This window comes from Phyllobates terribilis, unplaced genomic scaffold (assembly GCF_046119375.1).
Source record: "Phyllobates terribilis strain yellow unplaced genomic scaffold, ASM4611937v1 Scaffold_4__5_contigs__length_816908805, whole genome shotgun sequence".
Lineage (NCBI taxonomy): Eukaryota > Metazoa > Chordata > Amphibia > Anura > Dendrobatidae > Phyllobates > Phyllobates terribilis.
Window position 1 is genome coordinate 329,991,714 of NW_027362764.1, and position 23,491 is coordinate 330,015,204.

The following is a 23,491-nucleotide window of genomic DNA, read 5'->3' on the forward strand; positions in this document are numbered from 1 at the left end:
GCATTTGGGGCCCCCATGACTTGAGGCGTGTATTTGGGGCCCCCATGACATGCGGCATGCATTTGAATCCCCCCATTACATGCGACATGCATGTGGGGCCCCCATGACATGCGGCATGCATTTGGGCCCCCCATGATATGCGGCATGAATTTGGGGCCCCCAATACATGCGGCATGCACGTTGGGCCCCCTTGACATGCGACATTCATGTGGGGCTCCCATGACATGCGGCATGCATTTGGGCCCTCATGAAATGCACCATGCATGTGGGGCATGCATGCGGCACCCTCATGACATGCGGCATGCATTTTGGGCCCCCATGACATGCGACATGCACGTGGGGCCCCCATGACATGCGGCATGCAAGTGGGGCCCCCATGCCATGCAGCATGCACGTGGTGCCCTCATGACATGCGGCATGCATTTGGGGACCCCATGACATGCGGCATGCATTTGGGTCCCCCATGAAATGTGTCATGCATGTGGGGCCCCCAGGACATGCGGCATGCATTTGGTTCCCCCATGACATGTGGTATGCATGTGGGGCCCCCATGAAATGCGGCATTTATTTGGGGCCCCCATGACATGTGGAATGCCTGCGGGGCCCCCTTGACATGCGGCATGCACGTGGTGCCACAATGACATGCAGCATGCACGTGGGGCCCACATGACATGCGGAATGCACGTGAGTCCCCCATGACATGCGGAATGCCTGCGGGGCCCCAATGACATGTGGCATGCATGTGGGACCCCCATGACATGCGGCATGCATTTGAATCCCCCATTACATGCGGCATGCACGTGGGGCCCCCATGACATGCGGCATGCATTTGCGGCCCCCATGTCATGCGGAATGCACGTGGGGCCCCTATCACATGCGACATGAATTTAGGAGCCCCATTACATGCGGCATGCACGTGGAGCCCCCATGACATGCGTCATGTATTTGGGCCCCCATGACATGCGGCATGCATTTGGGGCCTGCATAACATGCTGCATGCATTTGGGGTACCTGAGACATGCGTCATGCAGTTGGGGCCCCCAATACATGCGGCATGCATGTGAGGACCCCATGACATGCGGCATGCACGTGAGGCCCCCATGACATGCGGAATGCCTGCGGGGCCCCCATGATATGCGGCATGCATTTGGGGCCCCCATGACATGAGGCATGCATGTGGGACCCCCATGACATGCGGCATGCATTTGAATCCCCCATTACATGCGGCATGCAGGTGGTTCCCCCATGACATGCGGCATGCAGGTGGGACCCCTGTGACATGCGGCATGCATTTGAGGGCACCAAGACATGCTGCATGCATTTGGGGGGGCCCATGACATGCGGCATGCACGTGGGGCCCCCATGAAATGCGGCATGCATTTGGGGCCCCCATGACATTCGGAATGCCTGCGGGGACCCCGTGACATGCGGCATGCATGTGGGGCCCCCATGAAATGCGGCATTTATTTGGGGCCCCCATGACATGTGGAATGCCTGCGGGGCCCCCGTGACATGCGGCATGCACGTGGTGCCACAATGACATGCAGCATGCACGTGGGGCCCACATGACATGCGGAATGCACGTGAGTCCCCCATTACATGCGGCATGCACGTGGAGCCCCCATGACATGCGGCATGCATTTGCGGCCCCCATGTCATGCGGAATGCACGTGGGGCCCCTATGACATGCGACATGAATTTGGGAGCCCCATTACATGCGGCATGCACGTGGAGCCCCCATGACATGCGTCATGCATTTGGGCCCCCATGACATGCGGCATGCATTTGGGGAATGAATAACATGCTGCATGCATTTGGGGTACCTGAGACATGCGTCATGCAGTTGGGGCCCCCAATACATGCGGCATGCATGTGAGGCCCCCATGACATGCGGCATGCACGTGAGGCCCCCATGACATGCGGAATGCCTGCGGGGCCCCCATGTTATGCGGCATGCATTTGGGGCCCCCATGAAATGAGGCATGCATGTGGGACCCCCATGACATGCGGCATGCATTTGAATCCCCCATTACATGCGGCATGCAGGTGGGACCCCTGTGACATGCGGCATGCATTTGAGGGCACCAAGACATGCTGCATGCATTTGGGGGGGCCCATGACATGCGGCATGCACGTGGGGCCCCCAAGAAATGCGGCATGAATTTGGGGCCCCCATGACATGCGGAATGCCTGCGGGGCCCCCATGACATGCGGCATGCACGTGGGGCCCCCATGACATGCGGCATGCATTTGGGGCCCCCATGACATGCAGCATGCATTTGGGGCCCCCATGACATGCAGTATGCACGTGGGGCCCCCATGACATGCGGCATGCATTTGTGGGCCCCAAGACATGCTGCATGCATTTGGCGGCCCCATGACATGTGGCATGCATTTGCGTCCCTCATGAAATGCGGCATGCACGTGGGGCCGACTTTGACATGCAACATTCATTTATGGCCCCCATGACATGTGGCATGCATGGGGGCTCCGATTACATGCGGCATGCATTTGGGGCCTCCATGACATGCGGTATGAATGTGGGGCCCCCATGACATGCGCCATGCATGTGGGGCCCCTATGACATGCGGCATGCATTTGGGGCCCCCATGAAATGCGCCATGCATGTGGGACCCCCATGAAATGCGCCATGCATGTGGGACCCCTATGACATGCGGCATGCATTTGTGGGCCCCAAGACATGCTGCATGCATTTGGGGGGCCCCATGACATGCGGCATGCATTTGGGGCCCCCATGACATGCGGCATGCATTTGGGGCCCCCATGACATGCGGCATGCACGTGGGGCCCCCTTGACATGTGACATTCATTTGGGGCCCCCATGACATGTGGCATGCATGTGGGGCTCCCATGACATGCGGCATGCATTTATGGCCCTCATGACATGCGGCAAGCATTTGGCCCCCCATGACATGCGGCATGCATGTGGGGCCCCCAAATGTATTCCACATGTCATGGGGGCCTCCATGACATGCGGCATGCATGTGGGTCCCCATGACATGCGTCATGCACGTGGGGCCCCCTTGACATGCGGCATTTATTTGGGGCCCCATGACATGTGGAATGCCTGCGGGGCCCCCGTGACATGAGGCATGCACTTTGGGCATCCATGACATGCGACATGCACTTATGGCCTCTTGACATGCGGCATGCATTTGGGCCCTCATGAAATGCGCCATGCATTTATGGCCCTCATGACATGCGGCAAACATTTGGGCCCCCATGACATGCGGCATGCATGTGGGGCCCCCAAATGCATGCCGCATGTCATAGGGGCCTCCATGACATGCGGCATGCATGTGGGTCCCCATGACATGCGTCATGCACGTGGGGCCCCCTTGACATGCGACATTCATTTGGGGCCCCCATGACATGTGGCATGCATGTGGGGCCCCCATGACATGCGGCATGCATTTGCGGCCCCCATGACATGTGGTATGCACGTGGGGCCCCTATGACATGTGGCATGCATGTAGGGCCCCCATGACATGCACCATGCATGTGGGGCCCCTATGACATGCTGCGTGCATTTGGGGCCCCCATGACTTGAGGCATGCATTTGGGGCCCCCATGACATGTGGCATGCATGTGGGGCCCCCATGACATGCGGCATTCATTTGGGGCCCCCATGACATGTGGCATGCATGTGGGGCCCCCATGACATGCGGCATGCATTTGGGGCCCCCATGACATGTGGTATGCACGTGGGGCCCCTATGACATGCCGCATGCATTTGGGGCCCCCATGACATGCTCCATGCATGTGGGGCACCTATGACATGCGGCATGCATTCGTGGCCCCCGTAACATGAGGCATGCACGTGGGGCCCCCATGACATGCGGCAAGCACGTTGGGCCCCAATGACATGCAGCTTGCATGCGGGGCCCTCATGACATGCGGCATGCATTTGAGGCTCCCAATATATGCGACATGCACGTGGGGCCCCCATGATATGTGGCATGCATTTGGGGCCCCCATGACTTGAGGCATGCATGTGGGGCCCCCATGACATGCACCATGCATGTGGGGCCCCTATGACATGCTGCATGCATTTTGGGCCCCCATGACTTGAGGCATGCATTTGGGGCCCCCATGACATGCGGCATGCATGTAGGGCCCCCATGAAATGCGCCATGCATGTGGGACCCCCATGACATGCGGCGTGCATTTGAATCCCCCATTACATGCGGCATGCACGTGGGGCCCCCATGACATGCGGCATGCATTTGGGGCCCCCATGTCATGCGGAATGCACTTGGGGCCCCTATGACATGCGACATGAATTTGGGAGCCCCATGATATGGGGCACGCACTTGGGGCCCCCATGCCATGCGGCATGCATGTGGGACTCCTATGACATGCTGCATGCATTTGGGGCCCCCCATGATATGGGGCACGCACTTGGGGCCCCCATGCCATGCGGCATTCATGTGGGACCCCTATGACATGCGGCATGCATTTGAGGGCGCCAAGACATGCTGCATGCATTTGGGCGGCCCCATGACATGCGGCATGCACGTGGGGCCCCCTGAACATGCGGCATGCATTTGGGGCCCCCATGACATGCGGCATGCACGTGGGGCCCCCTTGACATGCGACATTCATTTGGGGCCCCCATGACATGTGGCATGCATGGGGGCTCCCATTACATGCGACATGCATTTGGGGCCTCCATGACATGCGGTATGAATGTGGGGCCCCCATGACATGCGCCATGCATGTGGGACCCCTATGACATGCGGCATGCATTTGAGGGCGCCAAGACATGCTGCATGCATTTGGGGGGACCCATGACATGTGGCATGCACGTGGGGCCCCCATGACATGCGCATGCATGTGGGACCCCATGAAATGCGCCATGCATGTGGGACCCCTATGACATGCGGCATGCATTTGTGGGCCCCAAGACATGCTGCATGCATTTTGGGGCCCATGACATGCGGCATGCATTTGGGGCCCCCATGACATGCGGCATGCATTTGGGGCCCCATGACATGCAGCATGCACGTGGGCCCCCCCAGTACATGCGGCATGCATTTGGGGCCCCCATGAAATGCGTCATGCACGTGGGGCCCCCTGAACATGCGGCATGCATTTGGGGCCCCCATGACATGCGGCATGCACGTGGGGCCCCCTTGACATGCGACATTCATTTGGGGCCCCCATGACATGTGGCATGCATGGGGGCGCCCATTACATGCGACATGCATTTGGGACCTCCATGACATGCGGTATGAATGTGGGGCCCCCATGAAATGCGCCATGCATGTGGGACCCCTATGACATGTGGCATGCATTTGTGGGCCCCAAGACATGCTGCATGCATTTGGGGGGCCCCATGACATGCAGCATGCATTTGGGGCCCCCATGACATGCGGCATGCATTTGGGGCCCCATGACATGCAGCATGCACGTGGGGGCCCCAGTACATGCGGCATGCATTTGGGGCCCCCATGACATGTGGTATGCACGTGGGGCCCCTATGACATGCCGCATGCATTTATGGCCCCCATGACATGCGGCATGCACGTGGGGCCCCCTTGACATGCGACATTCATTTGGCGCCCCCATGACATGTGGCATGCATGGGGGCTCCCATTACATGCGGCATGCATGTGGGGCCTCCATGACATGCGGTATGAATGTGGGGCACCCATGACATGCGCCATGCACGTGGGCCCCCTATGACATGCGGCATGAATTTGAGGGCCCCAATGACATGCTGCATGCATTTGGGGCCCCCATGACATGCGGCATGCACATGGGGCCCCCATTACATGCGACATGCATTTGGTGCCCCAATGACATGCGGCATGCATGTGAGGCGCCCATGACATGCGGCATGCATTTGTGGGCCCCAAGTTATGCGGCATGCATGTGGGGCCCCTATGACATTCGGCATCCATTTGGGGGGCCCCATGACATGCAGCATGCACGTGGGGCCCCCATGAAATGCTGCATTTATTTGGGGCCCCCATGGCATGTGGAATGCCTGCGGGGGCCCCCATGACATGCGGCATGCATGTGGGGCCCCCATGACGTGCAGCATGCATTTGGATCCCCCATTACATGCTGCATGCAAGTGGGGCCCCTATGACATGCTGCATGAATTTGGGGCCCCCAATACATGCGGCATGCTTGTTGGGCTCACATGACATGCGGCATGCATTTATCGCCCCCATGACATGCGGCAAGCATTTGAGCCCCCATGACATGCGGCATGCATGTGGGGACCCATGACATGCGGCATGCATTTGGGGCCCCCATGACTTGAGGCGTGTATTTGGGGCCCCCATGACATGCGGCATGCATTTGAATCCCCCCATTACATGCGACATGCATGTGGGGCCCCCATGACATGCGGCATGCATTTGGGCCCCCCATGATATGCGGCATGAATTTGGGGCCCCCAATACATGCGGCATGCACGTTGGGCCCCCTTGACATGCGACATTCATGTGGGGCTCCCATGACATGCGGCATGCATTTGGGCCCTCATGAAATGCACCATGCATGTGGGGCCCCTATGACATGTGGCATGCATTTGTGGGTCCCAAGACATGTGGCATGCATGCGGCACCCTCATGACATGCGGCATGCATTTTGGGCCCCCATGACATGCGACATGCACGTGGGGCCCCCATGACATGCGGCATGCAAGTGGGGCCCCCATGACATGCAGCATGCACGTGGGGCCCTCATGACATGCGGCATGCATTTGGGGACCCCATGACATGCGGCATGCATTTGGGTCCCCCATGAAATGTGTCATGCATGTGGGGCCCCAGGACATGCGGCATGCATTTGGTTCCCCCATGACATGTGGTATGCATGTGGGACCCCCATGACATGCGTCATGCATTTGGATCCCCCATTACATGCTGCATGCAAGTGGTGCCCCCATGACATGCGGCATGCATGTGGGGCCCCCATGACATGCGGCATGCACGTGGGACCCCCATGACATGCGTCATGCATTTGGATCCCCATTACATGCTGCATGCAAGTGGGGCCCCCATGACATGCGGCATGCATGTGGGCCCCCAATGACATGTGGCATGCACGTGGGGCCCCCGTGACATGCTGCATGCATTTGGGGCCCCCATGATATGCGGCACGCATTTGGGGCCCCCATGAAATGCGCCATGCATGTGGGGCCCCTATGACATGCGGCATGCATTTGTGGGCCCCAAGACATGTGGCATGCACATGGGGTCCCCATGAAATGCGGCATTTATTTGGGGCCCCCATGACATGTTGAATGCCTGCGGGGACCCCGTGACATGCGGCATGCATGTGGGGCCCCCATGAAATGCGGCATTTATTTGGGGCCCCCATGACATGTGGAATGCCTGCGGGGCCCCCTTGACATGCGGCATGCACGTGGTGCCACAATGACATGCAGCATGCACGTGGGGCCCACATGACATGCGGAATGCACGTGAGTCCCCCATGACATGCGGAATGCCTGCGGGGCCCCAATGACATGTGGCATGCATGTGGGACCCCCATGACATGCGGCATGCATTTGAATCCCCCATTACATGCGGCATGCACGTGGGGCCCCCATGACATGCGGCATGCATTTGCGGCCCCCATGTCATGCGGAATGCACGTGGGGCCCCTATCACATGCGACATGAATTTAGGAGCCCCATTACATGCGGCATGCACGTGGAGCCCCCATGACATGCGTCATGTATTTGGGCCCCCATGACATGCGGCATGCATTTGGGGCCTGCATAACATGCTGCATGCATTTGGGGTACCTGAGACATGCGTCATGCAGTTGGGGCCCCCAATACATGCGGCATGCATGTGAGGCCCCCATGACATGCGGCATGCACGTGAGGCCCCCATGACATGCGGAATGCCTGCGGGGCCCCCATGATATGCGGCATGCATGTGGGGCCCCCATGAAATGCGGCATTTATTTGGGGCCCCCATGACATGTGGAATGCCTGCGGGGCCCCCGTGACATGCGGCATGCACGTGGTGCCACAATGACATGCAGCATGCACGTGGGGCCCACATGACATGCGGAATGCACGTGAGTCCCCCATTACATGCGGCATGCACGTGGAGCCCCCATGACATGCGGCATGCATTTGCGGACCCCATGTCATGCGGAATGCACGTGGGGCCCCTATGACATGCGACATGAATTTGGGAGCCCCATTACATGCGGCATGCAAGTGGAGCCCCCATGACATGCGTCATGCATTTGGGCCCCCATGACATGCGGCATGCATTTGGGGAATGAATAACATGCTGCATGCATTTGGGGTACCTGAGACATGCGTCATGCAGTTGGGGCCCCCAATACATGCGGCATGCATGTGAGGCCCCCATGACATGCGGCATGCACGTGAGGCCCCCATGACATGCGGAATGCCTGCGGGGCCCCCATGTTATGCGGCATGCATTTGGGGCCCCCATGAAATGAGGCATGCATGTGGGACCCCCATGACATGCGGCATGCAGGTGGTTCCCCCATGACATGCGGCATGCAGGTGGGACCCCTGTGACATGCGGCATGCATTTGAGGGCACCAAGACATGCTGCATGCATTTGGGGGGCCCCATGACATGCGGCATGCACGTGGGGCCCCCATGAAATGCGGCATGAATTTGGGGCCCCCATGACATGCGGAATGCCTGCGGGGCCCCCATGACATGCGGCATGCACGTGGGGCCCCCATGACATGCGGCATGCATTTGGGGCCCCCATGACATGCAGCATGCATTTGGGGCCCCCATGACATGCAGTATGCACGTGGGGCCCCCATGACATGCGGCATGCATTTGTGGCCCCCATGACATGCGGCATGCATTTGGGGCCCCCATGACATGCGGCATGCACGTGGGGCCCCCTTGACATGTGACATTCATTTGGGGCCCCCATGAAATGAGGCATGCATGTGGGACCCCCATGACATGCGGCATGCATTTGAATCCCCCATTACATGCGGCATGCAGGTGGTTCCCCCATGACATGCGGCATGCAGGTGGGACCCCTGTGACATGCGGCATGCATTTGAGGGCACCAAGACATGCTGCATGCATTTGGGGGGCCTCCATGACATGCGGTATGAATGTGGGGCCCCCATGACATGCGCCATGCATGTGGGGCCCCTATGACATGCGGCATGCATTTGGGGCCCCCATGAAATGCGCCATGCATGTGGGACCCCCATGAAATGCGCCATGCATGTGGGACCCCTATGACATGCGGCATGCATTTGTGGGCCCCAAGACATGCTGCATGCATTTGGGGGGCCCCATGACATGCGGCATGCATTTGGGGCCCCCATGACATGCGGCATGCATTTGGGGCCCCCATGACATGCGGCATGCACGTGGGGCCCCCTTGACATGTGACATTCATTTGGGGCCCCCATGACATGTGGCATGCATGTGGGGCTCCCATGACATGCGGCATGCATTTATGGCCCTCATGACATGCGGCAAGCATTTGGCCCCCCATGACATGCGGCATGCATGTGGGGCCCCCAAATGCATTCCACATGTCATGGGGGCCTCCATGACATGCGGCATGCATGTGGGTCCCCATGACATGCGTCATGCACGTGGGGCCCCCTTGACATGCGGCATTTATTTGGGGCCCCATGACATGTGGAATGCCTGCGGGGCCCCCGTGACATGAGGCATGCACTTTGGGCATCCATGACATGCGACATGCACTTATGGCCTCTTGACATGCGGCATGCATTTGGGCCCTCATGAAATGCGCCATGCACGTGTGGCCCCCATGACATGCGGCATGCATTTGGGGGCCCCATGACATTTGGCATGCATGTGGGGCTCCCATGACATGCGGCATGCATTTATGGCCCTCATGACATGCGGCAAACATTTGGGCCCCCATGACATGCGGCATGCATGTGGGGCCCCCAAATGCATGCCGCATGTCATAGGGGCCTCCATGACATGCGGCATGCATGTGGGTCCCCATGACATGCGTCATGCACGTGGGGCCCCCTTGACATGCGACATTCATTTGGGGCCCCCATGACATGTGGCATGCATGTGGGGCCCCCATGACATGCGGCATGCATTTGCGGCCCCCATGACATGTGGTATGCACGTGGGGCCCCTATGACATGTGGCATGCATGTAGGGCCCCCATGACATGCACCATGCATGTGGGGCCCCTATGACATGCTGCGTGCATTTGGGGCCCCCATGACTTGAGGCATGCATTTGGGGCCCCCATGACATGTGGCATGCATGTGGGGCCCCCATGACATGCGGCATTCATTTGGGGCCCCCATGACATGTGGCATGCATGTGGGGCCCCCATGACATGCGGCATGCATTTGGGGCCCCCATGACATGTGGTATGCACGTGGGGCCCCTATGACATGCCGCATGCATTTGGGGCCCCCATGACATGCTCCATGCATGTGGGGCACCTATGACATGCGGCATGCATTCGTGGCCCCCGTAACATGAGGCATGCACGTGGGGCCCCCATGACATGCGGCAAGCACGTTGGGCCCCAATGACATGCAGCTTGCATGCGGGGCCCTCATGACATGCGGCATGCATTTGAGGCTCCCAATATATGCGACATGCACGTGGGGCCCCCATGATATGTGGCATGCATTTGGGGCCCCCATGACTTGAGGCATGCATGTGGGGCCCCCATGACATGCACCATGCATGTGGGGCCCCTATGACATGCTGCATGCATTTTGGGCCCCCATGACTTGAGGCATGCATTTGGGGCCCCCATGACATGCGGCATGCATGTAGGGCCCCCATGAAATGCGCCATGCATGTGGGACCCCCATGACATGCGGCATGCATTTGAATCCCCCATTACATGCGGCATGCACGTGGGGCCCCCATGACATGTGGCATGCATTTGGGGCCCCCATGTCATGCGGAATGCACTTGGGGCCCCTATGACATGCGACATGAATTTGGGAGCCCCATGATATGGGGCACGCACTTGGGGCCCCCATGCCATGCGGCATGCATGTGGGACCCCTATGACATGCTGCATGCATTTGGGGCCCCCATGATATGGGGCACGCACTTGGGGCCCCCATGCCATGCGGCATTCATGTGGGACCCCTATGACATGCGGCATGCATTTGAGGGCGCCAAGACATGCTGCATGCATTTGGGCGGCCCCATGACATGCGGCATGCACGTGGGGCCCCCTGAACATGCGGCATGCATTTGGGGCCCCCATGACATGCGGCATGCACGTGGGGCCCCCTTGACATGCGACATTCATTTGGGGCCCCCATGACATGTGGCATGCATGGGGGCTCCCATTACATGCAACATGCATTTGGGGCCTCCATGACATGCGGTATGAATGTGGGGCCCCCATGACATGCGCCATGCATGTGGGACCCCTATGACATGCGGCATGCATTTGAGGGCGCCAAGACATGCTGCATGCATTTGGGGGGACCCATGACATGTGGCATGCACGTGGGGCCCCCATGACATGCGCATGCATGTGGGACCCCATGAAATGCGCCATGCATGTGGGACCCCTATGACATGCTGCATGCATTTTGGGGCCCATGACATGCGACATGCATTTGGGGCCCCCATGACATGCGGCATGCATTTGGGGCCCCATGACATGCAGCATGCACGTGGGCCCCCCCAGTACATGCGGCATGCATTTGGGGCCCCCATGAAATGCGTCATGCACGTGGGGCCCCCTGAACATGCGGCATGCATTTGGGGCCCCCATGACATGCGGCATGCACGTGGGGCCCCCTTGACATGCGACATTCATTTGGGGCCCCCATGACATGTGGCATGCATGGGGGCTCCCATTTCATGCGACATGCATTTGGGACCTCCATGACATGCGGTATGAATGTGGGGCCCCCATGACATGCGCCATGCATGTGGGGCCCCTATGACATGCGGCATGCATTTGGGGCCCCCATGATATGCGGCATGCATTTGGGGGCCCCATGACATGCGCATGCATGTGGGACCCCCATGAAATGCGCCATGCATGTGGGACCCCTATGACATGTGGCATGCATTTGTGGGCCCCAAGACATGCTGCATGCATTTGGGGGGCCCCATGACATGCGGCATGCATTTGGGGCCCCCATGACATGCGGCATGCATTTGGGGCCCCATGACATGCAGCATGCACGTGGGGGCCCCAGTACATGCGGCATGCATTTGGGGCCCCCATGACATGTGGTATGCACGTGGGGCCCCTATGACATGCCGCATGCATGTATGGCCCCCATGACATGCGGCATGCACGTGGGCCCCCCTTGACATGCGACATTCATTTGGCGCCCCATGACATGTGGCATGCATGGGGGCTCCCATTACATGCGGCATGCATGTGGGGCCTCCATGACATGCGGTATGAATGTGGGGCACCCATGACATGCGCCATGCACGTGGGCCCCCTATGACATGCGGCATGAATTTGAGGGCCCCAATGACATGCGACATGCATTTGGTGCCCCAATGACATGCGGCATGCATGTGAGGCGCCCATGACATGCGGCATGCATTTGTGGGCCCCAAGTTATGCGGCATGCATGTGGGGCCCCTATGACATTCGGCATCCATTTGGGGGGCCCCATGACATGCAGCATGCACGTGGGGCCCCCATGAAATGCTGCATTTATTTGGGGCCCCCATGGCATGTGGAATGCCTGCGGGGGCCCCCATGACATGCGGCATGCATGTGGGGCCCCCATGACGTGCAGCATGCATTTGGATCCCCCATTACATGCTGCATGCAAGTGGGGCCCCTATGACATGCTGCATGAATTTGGGGCCCCCAATACATGCGGCATGCTTGTTGGGCTCACATGACATGCGGCATGCATTTATCGCCCCCATGACATGCGGCAAGCATTTGAGCCCCCATGACATGCGGCATGCATGTGGGGACCCCATGACATGCGGCATGCATTTGGGGCCCCCATGACTTGAGGCGTGTATTTGGGGCCCCCATGACATGCGGCATGCATTTGAATCCCCCCATTACATGCGACATGCATGTGGGGCCAACATGACATGCGGCATGCATTTGGGCCCCCCATGATATGCGGCATGAATTTGGGGCCCCCAATACATGCGGCATGCACGTTGGGCCCCCTTGACATGCGACATTCATGTGGGGCTCCCATGACATGCGGCATGCATTTTGGGCCCCCATGACATGCGACATGCACGTGGGGCCCCCATGACATGCGGCATGCAAGTGGGGCCCCATGACATGCAGCATGCACGTGGGGCCCTCATGACATGCAGCATGCATTTGGGGACCCCATGACATGCGGCATGCATTTGGGTCCCCCATGAAATGTGTCATGCATGTGGGGCCCCCAGGACATGCGGCATGCATTTGGTTCCCCCATGACATGTGGTATGCATGTGGGACCCCCATGACATGCGTCATGCATTTGGATCCCCCATTACATGCTGCATGCAAGTGGTGCCCCCATGACATGCGGCATGCATGTGGGGCCCCCGTGACATGCGGCATGCACGTGGGACCCCCATGACATGCGTCATGCATTTGGATCCCCATTACATGCTGCATGCAAGTGGGGCCCCCATGACATGCGGCATGCATGTGGGCCCCCAATGACATGTGGCATGCACGTGGGGCCCCCGTGACATGCTGCATGCATTTGGGGCCCCCATGATATGCGGCACGCATTTGGGGCCCCCATGAAATGCGCCATGCATGTGGGGCCCCTATGACATGCGGCATGCATTTGTGGGCCCCAAGACATGTGGCATGCACATGGGGTCCCCATGAAATGCGGCATTTATTTGGGGCCCCCATGACATGTTGAATGCCTGCGGGGACCCCGTGACATGCGGCATGCATGTGGGGCCCCCATGAAATGCGGCATTTATTTGGGGCCCCCATGACATGTGGAATGCCTGCGGGGCCCCCTTGACATGCGGCATGCACGTGGTGCCACAATGACATGCAGCATGCACGTGGGGCCCACATGACATGCGGAATGCACGTGAGTCCCCCATGACATGCGGAATGCCTGCGGGGCCCCAATGACATGTGGCATGCATGTGGGACCCCCATGACATGCGGCATGCATTTGAATCCCCCATTACATGCGGCATGCACGTGGGGCCCCCATGACATGCGGCATGCATTTGCGGCCCCCATGTCATGCGGAATGCACGTGGGGCCCCTATCACATGCGACATGAATTTAGGAGCCCCATTACATGCGGCATGCACGTGGAGCCCCCATGACATGCGTCATGTATTTGGGCCCCCATGACATGCGGCATGCATTTGGGGCCTGCATAACATGCTGCATGCATTTGGGGTACCTGAGACATGCGTCATGCAGTTGGGGCCCCCAATACATGCGGCATGCATGTGAGGCCCCCATGACATGCGGCATGCACGTGAGGCCCCCATGACATGCGGAATGCCTGCGGGGCCCCCATGATATGCGGCATGCATTTGGGGCCCCCATGACATGAGGCATGCATGTGGGACCCCCATGACATGCGGCATGCATTTGAATCCCCCATTACATGCGGCATGCAGGTGGTTCCCCCATGACATGCGGCATGCAGGTGGGACCCCTGTGACATGCGGCATGCATTTGAGGGCACCAAGACATGCTGCATGCATTTGGGGGGCCCCATGACATGCGGCATGCACGTGGGGCCCCCATGAAATGCGGCATGCATTTGGGGCCCCCATGACATGCGGAATGCCTGCGGGGACCCCGTGACATGCGGCATGCATGTGGGGCCCCCATGAAATGCGGCATTTATTTGGGGCCCCCATGACATGTGGAATGCCTGCGGGGCCCCCGTGACATGCGGCATGCACGTGGTGCCACAATGACATGCAGCATGCACGTGGGGCCCACATGACATGCGGAATGCACGTGAGTCCCCCATTACATGCGGCATGCACGTGGAGCCCCCATGACATGCGGCATGCATTTGCGGCCCCCATGTCATGCGGAATGCACGTGGGGCCCCTATGACATGCGACATGAATTTGGGAGCCCCATTACATGCGGCATGCACGTGGAGCCCCCATGACATGCGTCATGCATTTGGGCCCCCATGACATGCGGCATGCATTTGGGGAATGAATAACATGCTGCATGCATTTGGGGTACCTGAGACATGCGTCATGCAGTTGGGGCCCCCAATACATGCGGCATGCATGTGAGGCCCCCATGACATGCGGCATGCACGTGAGGCCCCCATGACATGCGGAATGCCTGCGGGGCCCCCATGTTATGCGGCATGCATTTGGGGCCCCCATGAAATGAGGCATGCATGTGGGACCCCCATGACATGCGGCATGCATTTGAATCCCCCATTCCATGCGGCATGCAGGTGGTTCCCCCATGACATGCGGCATGCAGGTGGGACCCCTGTGACATGCGGCATGCATTTGAGGGCACCAAGACATGCTGCATGCATTTGGGGGGGCCCATGACATGCGGCATGCACGTGGGGCCCCCATGAAATGCGGCATGAATTTGGGGCCCCCATGACATGCGGAATGCCTGCGGGGCCCCCATGACATGCGGCATGCACGTGGGGCCCCCATGACATGCGGCATGCATTTGGGGCCCCCATGACATGCAGCATGCATTTGGGGCCCCCATGACATGCAGTATGCACGTGGGGCCCCCATGACATGCGGCATGCATTTGTGGGCCCCAAGACATGCTGCATGCATTTGGCGGCCCCATGACATGTGGCATGCATTTGCGTCCCTCATGAAATGCGGCATGCACGTGGGGCCGACTTTGACATGCGACATTCATTTATGGCCCCCATGACATGTGGCATGCATGGGGGCTCCGATTACATGCGGCATGCATTTGGGGCCTCCATGACATGCGGTATGAATGTGGGGCCCCCATGACATGCGCCATGCATGTGGGGCCCCTATGACATGCGGCATGCATTTGGGGCCCCCATGAAATGCGCCATGCATGTGGGACCCCCATGAAATGCGCCATGCATGTGGGACCCCTATGACATGCGGCATGCATTTGTGGGCCCCAAGACATGCTGCATGCATTTGGGGGGCCCCATGACATGCGGCATGCATTTGGGGCCCCCATGACATGCGGCATGCATTTGGGGCCCCCATGACATGCGGCATGCACGTGGGGCCCCCTTGACATGTGACATTCATTTGGGGCCCCCATGACATGTGGCATGCATGTGGGGCTCCCATGACATGCGGCATGCATTTATGGCCCTCATGACATGCGGCAAGCATTTGGCCCCCCATGACATGCGGCATGCATTTGGGGGGGCCCATGACATGCGGCATGCATTTGGGGCCCCCATGACATGCGGCATGCATTTGGGGCCCCCATGACATGCGGCATGCACGTGGGGCCCCCTTGACATGTGACATTCATTTGGGGCCCCCATGACATGTGGCATGCATGTGGGGCTCCCATGACATGCGGCATGCATTTATGGCCCTCATGACATGCGGCAAGCATTTGGCCCCCCATGACATGCGGCATGCATGTGGGGCCCCCAAATGCATTCCACATGTCATGGGGGCCTCCATGACATGCGGCATGCATGTGGGTCCCCATGACATGCGTCATGCACGTGGGGCCCCCTTGACATGCGGCATTTATTTGGGGCCCCATGACATGTGGAATGCCTGCGGGGCCCCCGTGACATGAGGCATGCACTTTGGGCATCCATGACATGCGACATGCACTTATGGCCTCTTGACATGCGGCATGCATTTGGGCCCTCATGAAATGCGCCATGCACGTGTGGCCCCCATGACATGCGGCATGCATTTGGGGGCCCCATGACATTTGGCATGCATGTGGGGCTCCCATGACATGCGGCATGCATTTATGGCCCTCATGACATGCGGCAAACATTTGGGCCCCCATGACATGCGGCATGCATGTGGGGCCCCATGACATGCGTCATGCACGTGGGGCCCCCTTGACATGCGACATTCATTTGGGGCCCCCATGACATGTGGCATGCATGTGGGGCCCCCATGACATGCGGCATGCATTTGCGGCCCCCATGACATGTGGTATGCACGTGGGGCCCCTATGACATGTGGCATGCATGTAGGGCCCCCATGACATGCACCATGCATGTGGGGCCCCTATGACATGCTGCGTGCATTTGGGGCCCCCATGACTTGAGGCATGCATTTGGGGCCCCCATGACATGTGGCATGCATGTGGGGCCCCCATGACATGCGGCATTCATTTGGGGCCCCCATGACATGTGGCATGCATGTGGGGCCCCCATGACATGCGGCATGCATTTGGGGCCCCCATGACATGTGGTATGCACGTGGGGCCCCTATGACATGCCGCATGCATTTGGGGCCCCCATGACATGCTCCATGCATGTGGGGCACCTATGACATGCGGCATGCATTCGTGGCCCCCGTAACATGAGGCATGCACGTGGGGCCCCCATGACATGCGGCAAGCACGTTGGGCCCCAATGACATGCAGCTTGCATGCGGGGCCCTCATGACATGCGGCATGCATTTGAGGCTCCCAATATATGCGACATGCACGTGGGGCCCCCATGATATGTGGCATGCATTTGGGGCCCCCATGACTTGAGGCATGCATGTGGGGCCCCCATGACATGCACCATGCATGTGGGGCCCCTATGACATGCTGCATGCATTTTGGGCCCCCATGACTTGAGGCATGCATTTGGGGCCCCCATGACATGCGGCATGCATGTAGGGCCCCCATGAAATGCGCCATGCATGTGGGACCCCCATGACATGCGGCATGCATTTGAATCCCCCATTACATGCGGCATGCACGTGGGGCCCCCATGACATGCGGCATGCATTTGGGGCCCCCATGTCATGCGGAATGCACTTGGGGCCCCTATGACATGCGACATGAATTTGGGAGCCCCATGATATGGGGCACGCACTTAGGGCCCCCATGCCATGCGGCATGCATGTGGGACCCCTATGACATGCTGCATGCATTTGGGGCCCCCATGATATGGGGCACGCACTTGGGGCCCCCATGCCATGCGGCATTCATGTGGGACCCCTATGACATTCGGCATGCATTTGAGGGCGCCAAGACATGCTGCATGCATTTGGGCGGCCCCATGACATGCGGCATGCACGTGGGGCCCCCTGAACATGCGGCATGCATTTGGGGCCCCCATGACATGCGGCATGCACGTGGGGCCCCCTTGACATGCGACATTCATTTGGGGCCCCCATGACATGTGGCATGCATGGGGGCTCCCATTACATGCGACATGCATTTGGGGCCTCCATGACATGCGGTATGAATGTGGGGCCCCCATGACATGTGCCATGCATGTGGGACCCCTATGACATGCGGCATGCATTTGAGGGCGCCAAGACATGCTGCATGCATTTGGGGGGCCCCATGACATGTGGCATGCACGTGGGGCCCCCATGACATGCGCATGCATGTGGGACCCCATGAAATGCGCCATGCATGTGGGACCCCTATGACATGCGGCATGCATTTGTGGGCCCCAAGACATGCTGCATGCATTTTGGGGCCCATGACATGCGGCATGCATTTGGGGCCCCATGACATGCAGCATGCACGTGGGCCCCCCCAGTACATGCGGCATGCATTTGGGGCCCCCATGAAATGCGTCATGCACGTGGGGCCCCCTGAACATGCGGCATGCATTTGGGGCCCCCATGACATGCGGCATGCACGTGGGGCCCCCTTGACATGCGACATTCATTTGGGGCCCCCATGACATGTGGCATGCATGGGGGCTCCCATTACATGCGACATGCATTTGGGACCTCCATGACATGCGGTATGAATGTGGGGCCCCCATGACATGCGCCATGCATGTGGGGCCCCTATGACATGCGGCATGCATTTGGGGCCCCCATGATATGCGGCATGCATTTGGGGCCCCCATGACATGCGCATGCATGTGGGACCCCCATGAAATGCGCCATGCATGTGGGACCCCTATGACATGTGGCATGCATTTGTGGGCCCCAAGACATGCTGCATGCATTTGGGGGGCCCCATGACATGCGGCATGCATTTGGGGCCCCCATGACATGCGGCATGCATTTGGGGCCCCATGACATGCAGCATGCACGTGGGGGCCCCAGTACATGCGGCATGCATTTGGGGCCCCCATGACATGTGGTATGCACGTGGGGCCCCTATGACATGCCGCATGCATTTATGGCCCCCATGACATGCGGCATGCACGTGGGCCCCCCTTGACATGCGACATTCATTTGGCACCCCCATGACATGTGGCATGCATGGGGGCTCCCATTACATGCGGCATGCATCTGGGGCCTCCATGACATGCGGTATGAATGTGGGGCACCCATGACATGCGCCATGCACGTGGGCCCCCTATGACATGCGGCATGAATTTGAGGGCCCCAATGACATGCTGCATGCATTTGGGGCCCCCATGACATGCGGCATGCACATGGGGCCCCCATTACATGCGACATGCATTTGGTGCCCCAATGACATGCGGCATGCATGTGAGGCGCCCATGACATGCGGCATGCATTTGTGGGCCCCAAGTTATGCAGCATGCATGTGGGGCCCCTATGACATTCGGCATCCATTTGGGGGGCCCCATGACATGCAGCATGCACGTGGGGCCCCCATGAAATGCTGCATTTATTTGGGGCCCCCATGGCATGTGGAATGCCTGCGGGGGCCCCCATGACATGCGGCATGCATGTGGGGCCCCCATGACGTGCAGCATGCATTTGGATCCCCCATTACATGCTGCATGCAAGTGGGGCCCCTATGACATGCTGCATGAATTTGGGGCCCCCAATACATGCGGCATGCTTGTTGGGCTCACATGACATGCGGCATGCATTTATCGCCCCCATGACATGCGGCAAGCATTTGAGCCCCCATGACATGCGGCATGCATGTGGGGACCCCATGACATGCGGCATGCACTTGGGGCCCCCATGACTTGAGGCGTGTATTTGGGGCCCCCATGACATGCGGCATGCATTTGAATCCCCCCATTACATGCGACATGCATGTGGGGCCCCCATGACATGCGGCATGCATTTGGGCACCCCATGATATGCGGCATGAATTTGGGGCCCCCAATACATGCGGCATGCACGTTGGGCCCCCTTGACATGCGACATTCATGTGGGGCTCCCATGACATGCGGCATGCATTTGGGCCCTCATGAAATGCACCATGCATGTGGGGCCCCTATGACATGCGGCATGCATTTGTGGGTCCCAAGACATGTGGCATGCATGCGGCACCCTCATGACATGCGGCATGCATTTTGGGCCCCCATGACATGCGACATGCACGTGGGGCCCCCATGACATGCGGCATGCAAGTGGGGCCCCCATGACATGCAGCATGCACGTGGGGCCCTCATGACATGCGGCATGCATTTGGGGACCCCATGACATGCGGCATGCATTTGGGTCCCCCATGAAATGTGTCATGCATGTGGGGCCCCCAGGACATGCGGCATGCATTTGGTTCCCCCATGACATGTGGTATGCATGTGGGACCCCCATGACATGCGTCATGCATTTGGATCCCCCATTACATGCTGCATGCAAGTGGTGCCCCCATGACATGCGGCATGCATGTGGGGCCCCCATGACATGCGGCATGCACGTGGGACCCCCATGACATGCGTCATGCATTTGGATCCCCATTACATGCTGCATTCAAGTGGGGCCCCCATGACATGCGGCATGCATGTGGGCCCCCAATGACATGTGGCATGCACGTGGGGCCCCCGTGACATGCTGCATGCATTTGGGGCCCCCATGAAATGCGCCATGCATGTGGGGCCCCTATGACATGCGGCATGCATTTGTGGGCCCCAAGACATGTGGCATGCACATGGGGTCCCCATGAAATGCGGCATTTATTTGGGGCCCCCATGACATGTTGAATGCCTGCGGGGACCCCGTGACATGCGGCATGCATGTGGGGCCCCCATGAAATGCGGCATTTATTTGGGGCCCCCATGACATGTGGAATGCCTGCGGGGCCCCCTTGACATGCGGCATGCACGTGGTGCCACAATGACATGCAGCATGCACGTGGGGCCCACATGACATGCGGAATGCACGTGAGTCCCCCATGACATGCGGAATGCCTGCGGGGCCCCAATGACATGTGGCATGCATGTGGGACCCCCATGACATGCGGCATGCATTTGAATCCCCCATTACATGCGGCATGCACGTGGGGCCCCCATGACATGCGGCATGCATTTGCGGCCCCCATGTCATGCGGAATGCACGTGGGGCCCCTATCACATGCGACATGAATTTAGGAGCCCCATTACATGCGGCATGCACGTGGAGCCCCCATGACATGCGTCATGTATTTGGGCCCCCATGACATGCGGCATGCATTTGGGGCCTGCATAACATGCTGCATGCATTTGGGGTACCTGAGACATGCGTCATGCAGTTGGGGCCCCCAATACATGCGGCATGCATGTGAGGCCCCCATGACATGCGGCATGCACGTGAGGCCCCCATGACATGCGGAATGCCTGCGGGGCCCCCATGATATGCGGCATGCATTTGGGGCCCCCATGACATGAGGCATGCATGTGGGACCCCCATGACATGCGGCATGCATTTGAATCCCCCATTACATGCGGCATGCAGGTGGTTCCCCCATGACATGCGGCATGCAGGTGGGACCCCTGTGACATGCGGCATGCATTTGAGGGCACCAAGACATGCTGCATGCATTTGGGGGGCCCCATGACATGCGGCATGCACGTGGGGCCCCCATGAAATGCGTCATGCATTTGGGGCCCCCATGACATGCGGAATGCCTGCGGGGACCCCGTGACATGCGGCATGCATGTGGGGCCCCCATGAAATGCGGCATTTATTTGGGGCCCCCATGACATGTGGAATGCCTGCGGGGGCCCCGTGACATGCGGCATGCACGTGGTGCCACAATGACATGCAGCATGCACGTGGGGCCCACATGACATGCGGAATGCACGTGAGTCCCCCATGACATGCGGAATGCCTGCGGGGCCCCAATGACATGTGGCATGCATGTGGGACCCCCATGACATGCGGCATGCATTTGAATCCCCCATTACATGCGGCATGCACGTGGGGCCCCCATGACATGCGACATGCATTTGCGGCCCCCATGTCATGCGGAATGCACGTGGGGCCCCTATGACATGCGACATGAATTTGGGAGCCCCATTACATGCGGCATGCACGTGGAGCCCCCATGACATGCGTCATGCATTTGGGCCCCCATGACATGCGGCATGCATTTGGGGCCTGAATAACATGCTGCATGCATTTGGGGTACCTGAGACATGCGTCATGCAGTTGGGGCCCCCAATACATGCGGCATGCATGTGAGGCCCCCATGACATGCGGCATGCACGTGAGGCCCCCATGACATGCGGAATGCCTGCGGGGCCCCCATGATATGCGGCATGCATTTGGGGCCCCCATGACATGAGGCATGCATGTGGGACCCCCATGACATGCGGCATGCATTTGAATCCCCCATTACATGCGGCATGCAGGTGGTTCCCCCATGACATGCGGCATGCAGATGGGACCCCTGTGACATGCGGCATGCATTTGAGGGCACCAAGACATGCTGCATGCATTTGGGGGGCCCCATGACATGCGGCATGCACATGGGGCCCCCATGAAATGCGGCATGAATTTGGGGCCCCCATGACATGCGGAATGCCTGCGGGGCCCCCATGACATGCGGCATGCACGTGGGGCCCCCATGACATGCGGCATGCATTTGGGGCCCCCATGACATGCAGCATGCATTTGGGGCCCCCATGACATGCAGTATGCACGTGCGGTCCCCATGACATGCGGCATGCATTTGTGGGCCCCAAGACATGCTGCATGCATTTGGCGGCCCCATGACATGCGGCATGCATTTGCGTCCCCCATGAAATGCGGCATGCACGTGGGGCCCCCTGTACATGCGGCATGCATTTGGGGCCCCCATGACATGCGGCATGCACGTGGGGCCCCCTTGACATGCGACATTCATTTGGGGCCCCCATGACATGTGGCATGCATGGGGGCTCCCATTACATGCGGCATGCATTTGGGGCCTTCATGACATGCGGTATGAATGTGGGGCCCCCATGACATGCGCCATGCATGTGGGGCCCCTATGACATGCGGCATGCATTTGGGGCCCCCATGAAAAGCGCCATGCATGTGGGACCCCCATGAAATGCGCCATGCATGTGGGACGCCTATGACATGCGGCATGCATTTGTGGGCCCCAAGACATGCTGCATGCATTTGGGGGGCCCCATGACATGCGTCATGCACGTGGGGCCCCCTTGACATGCGACATTCATTTGGGGCCCCCATGACATGTGGAATGCATGTGGGGCCCCCATGAAATGCGGCATTTATTTGGGGCCC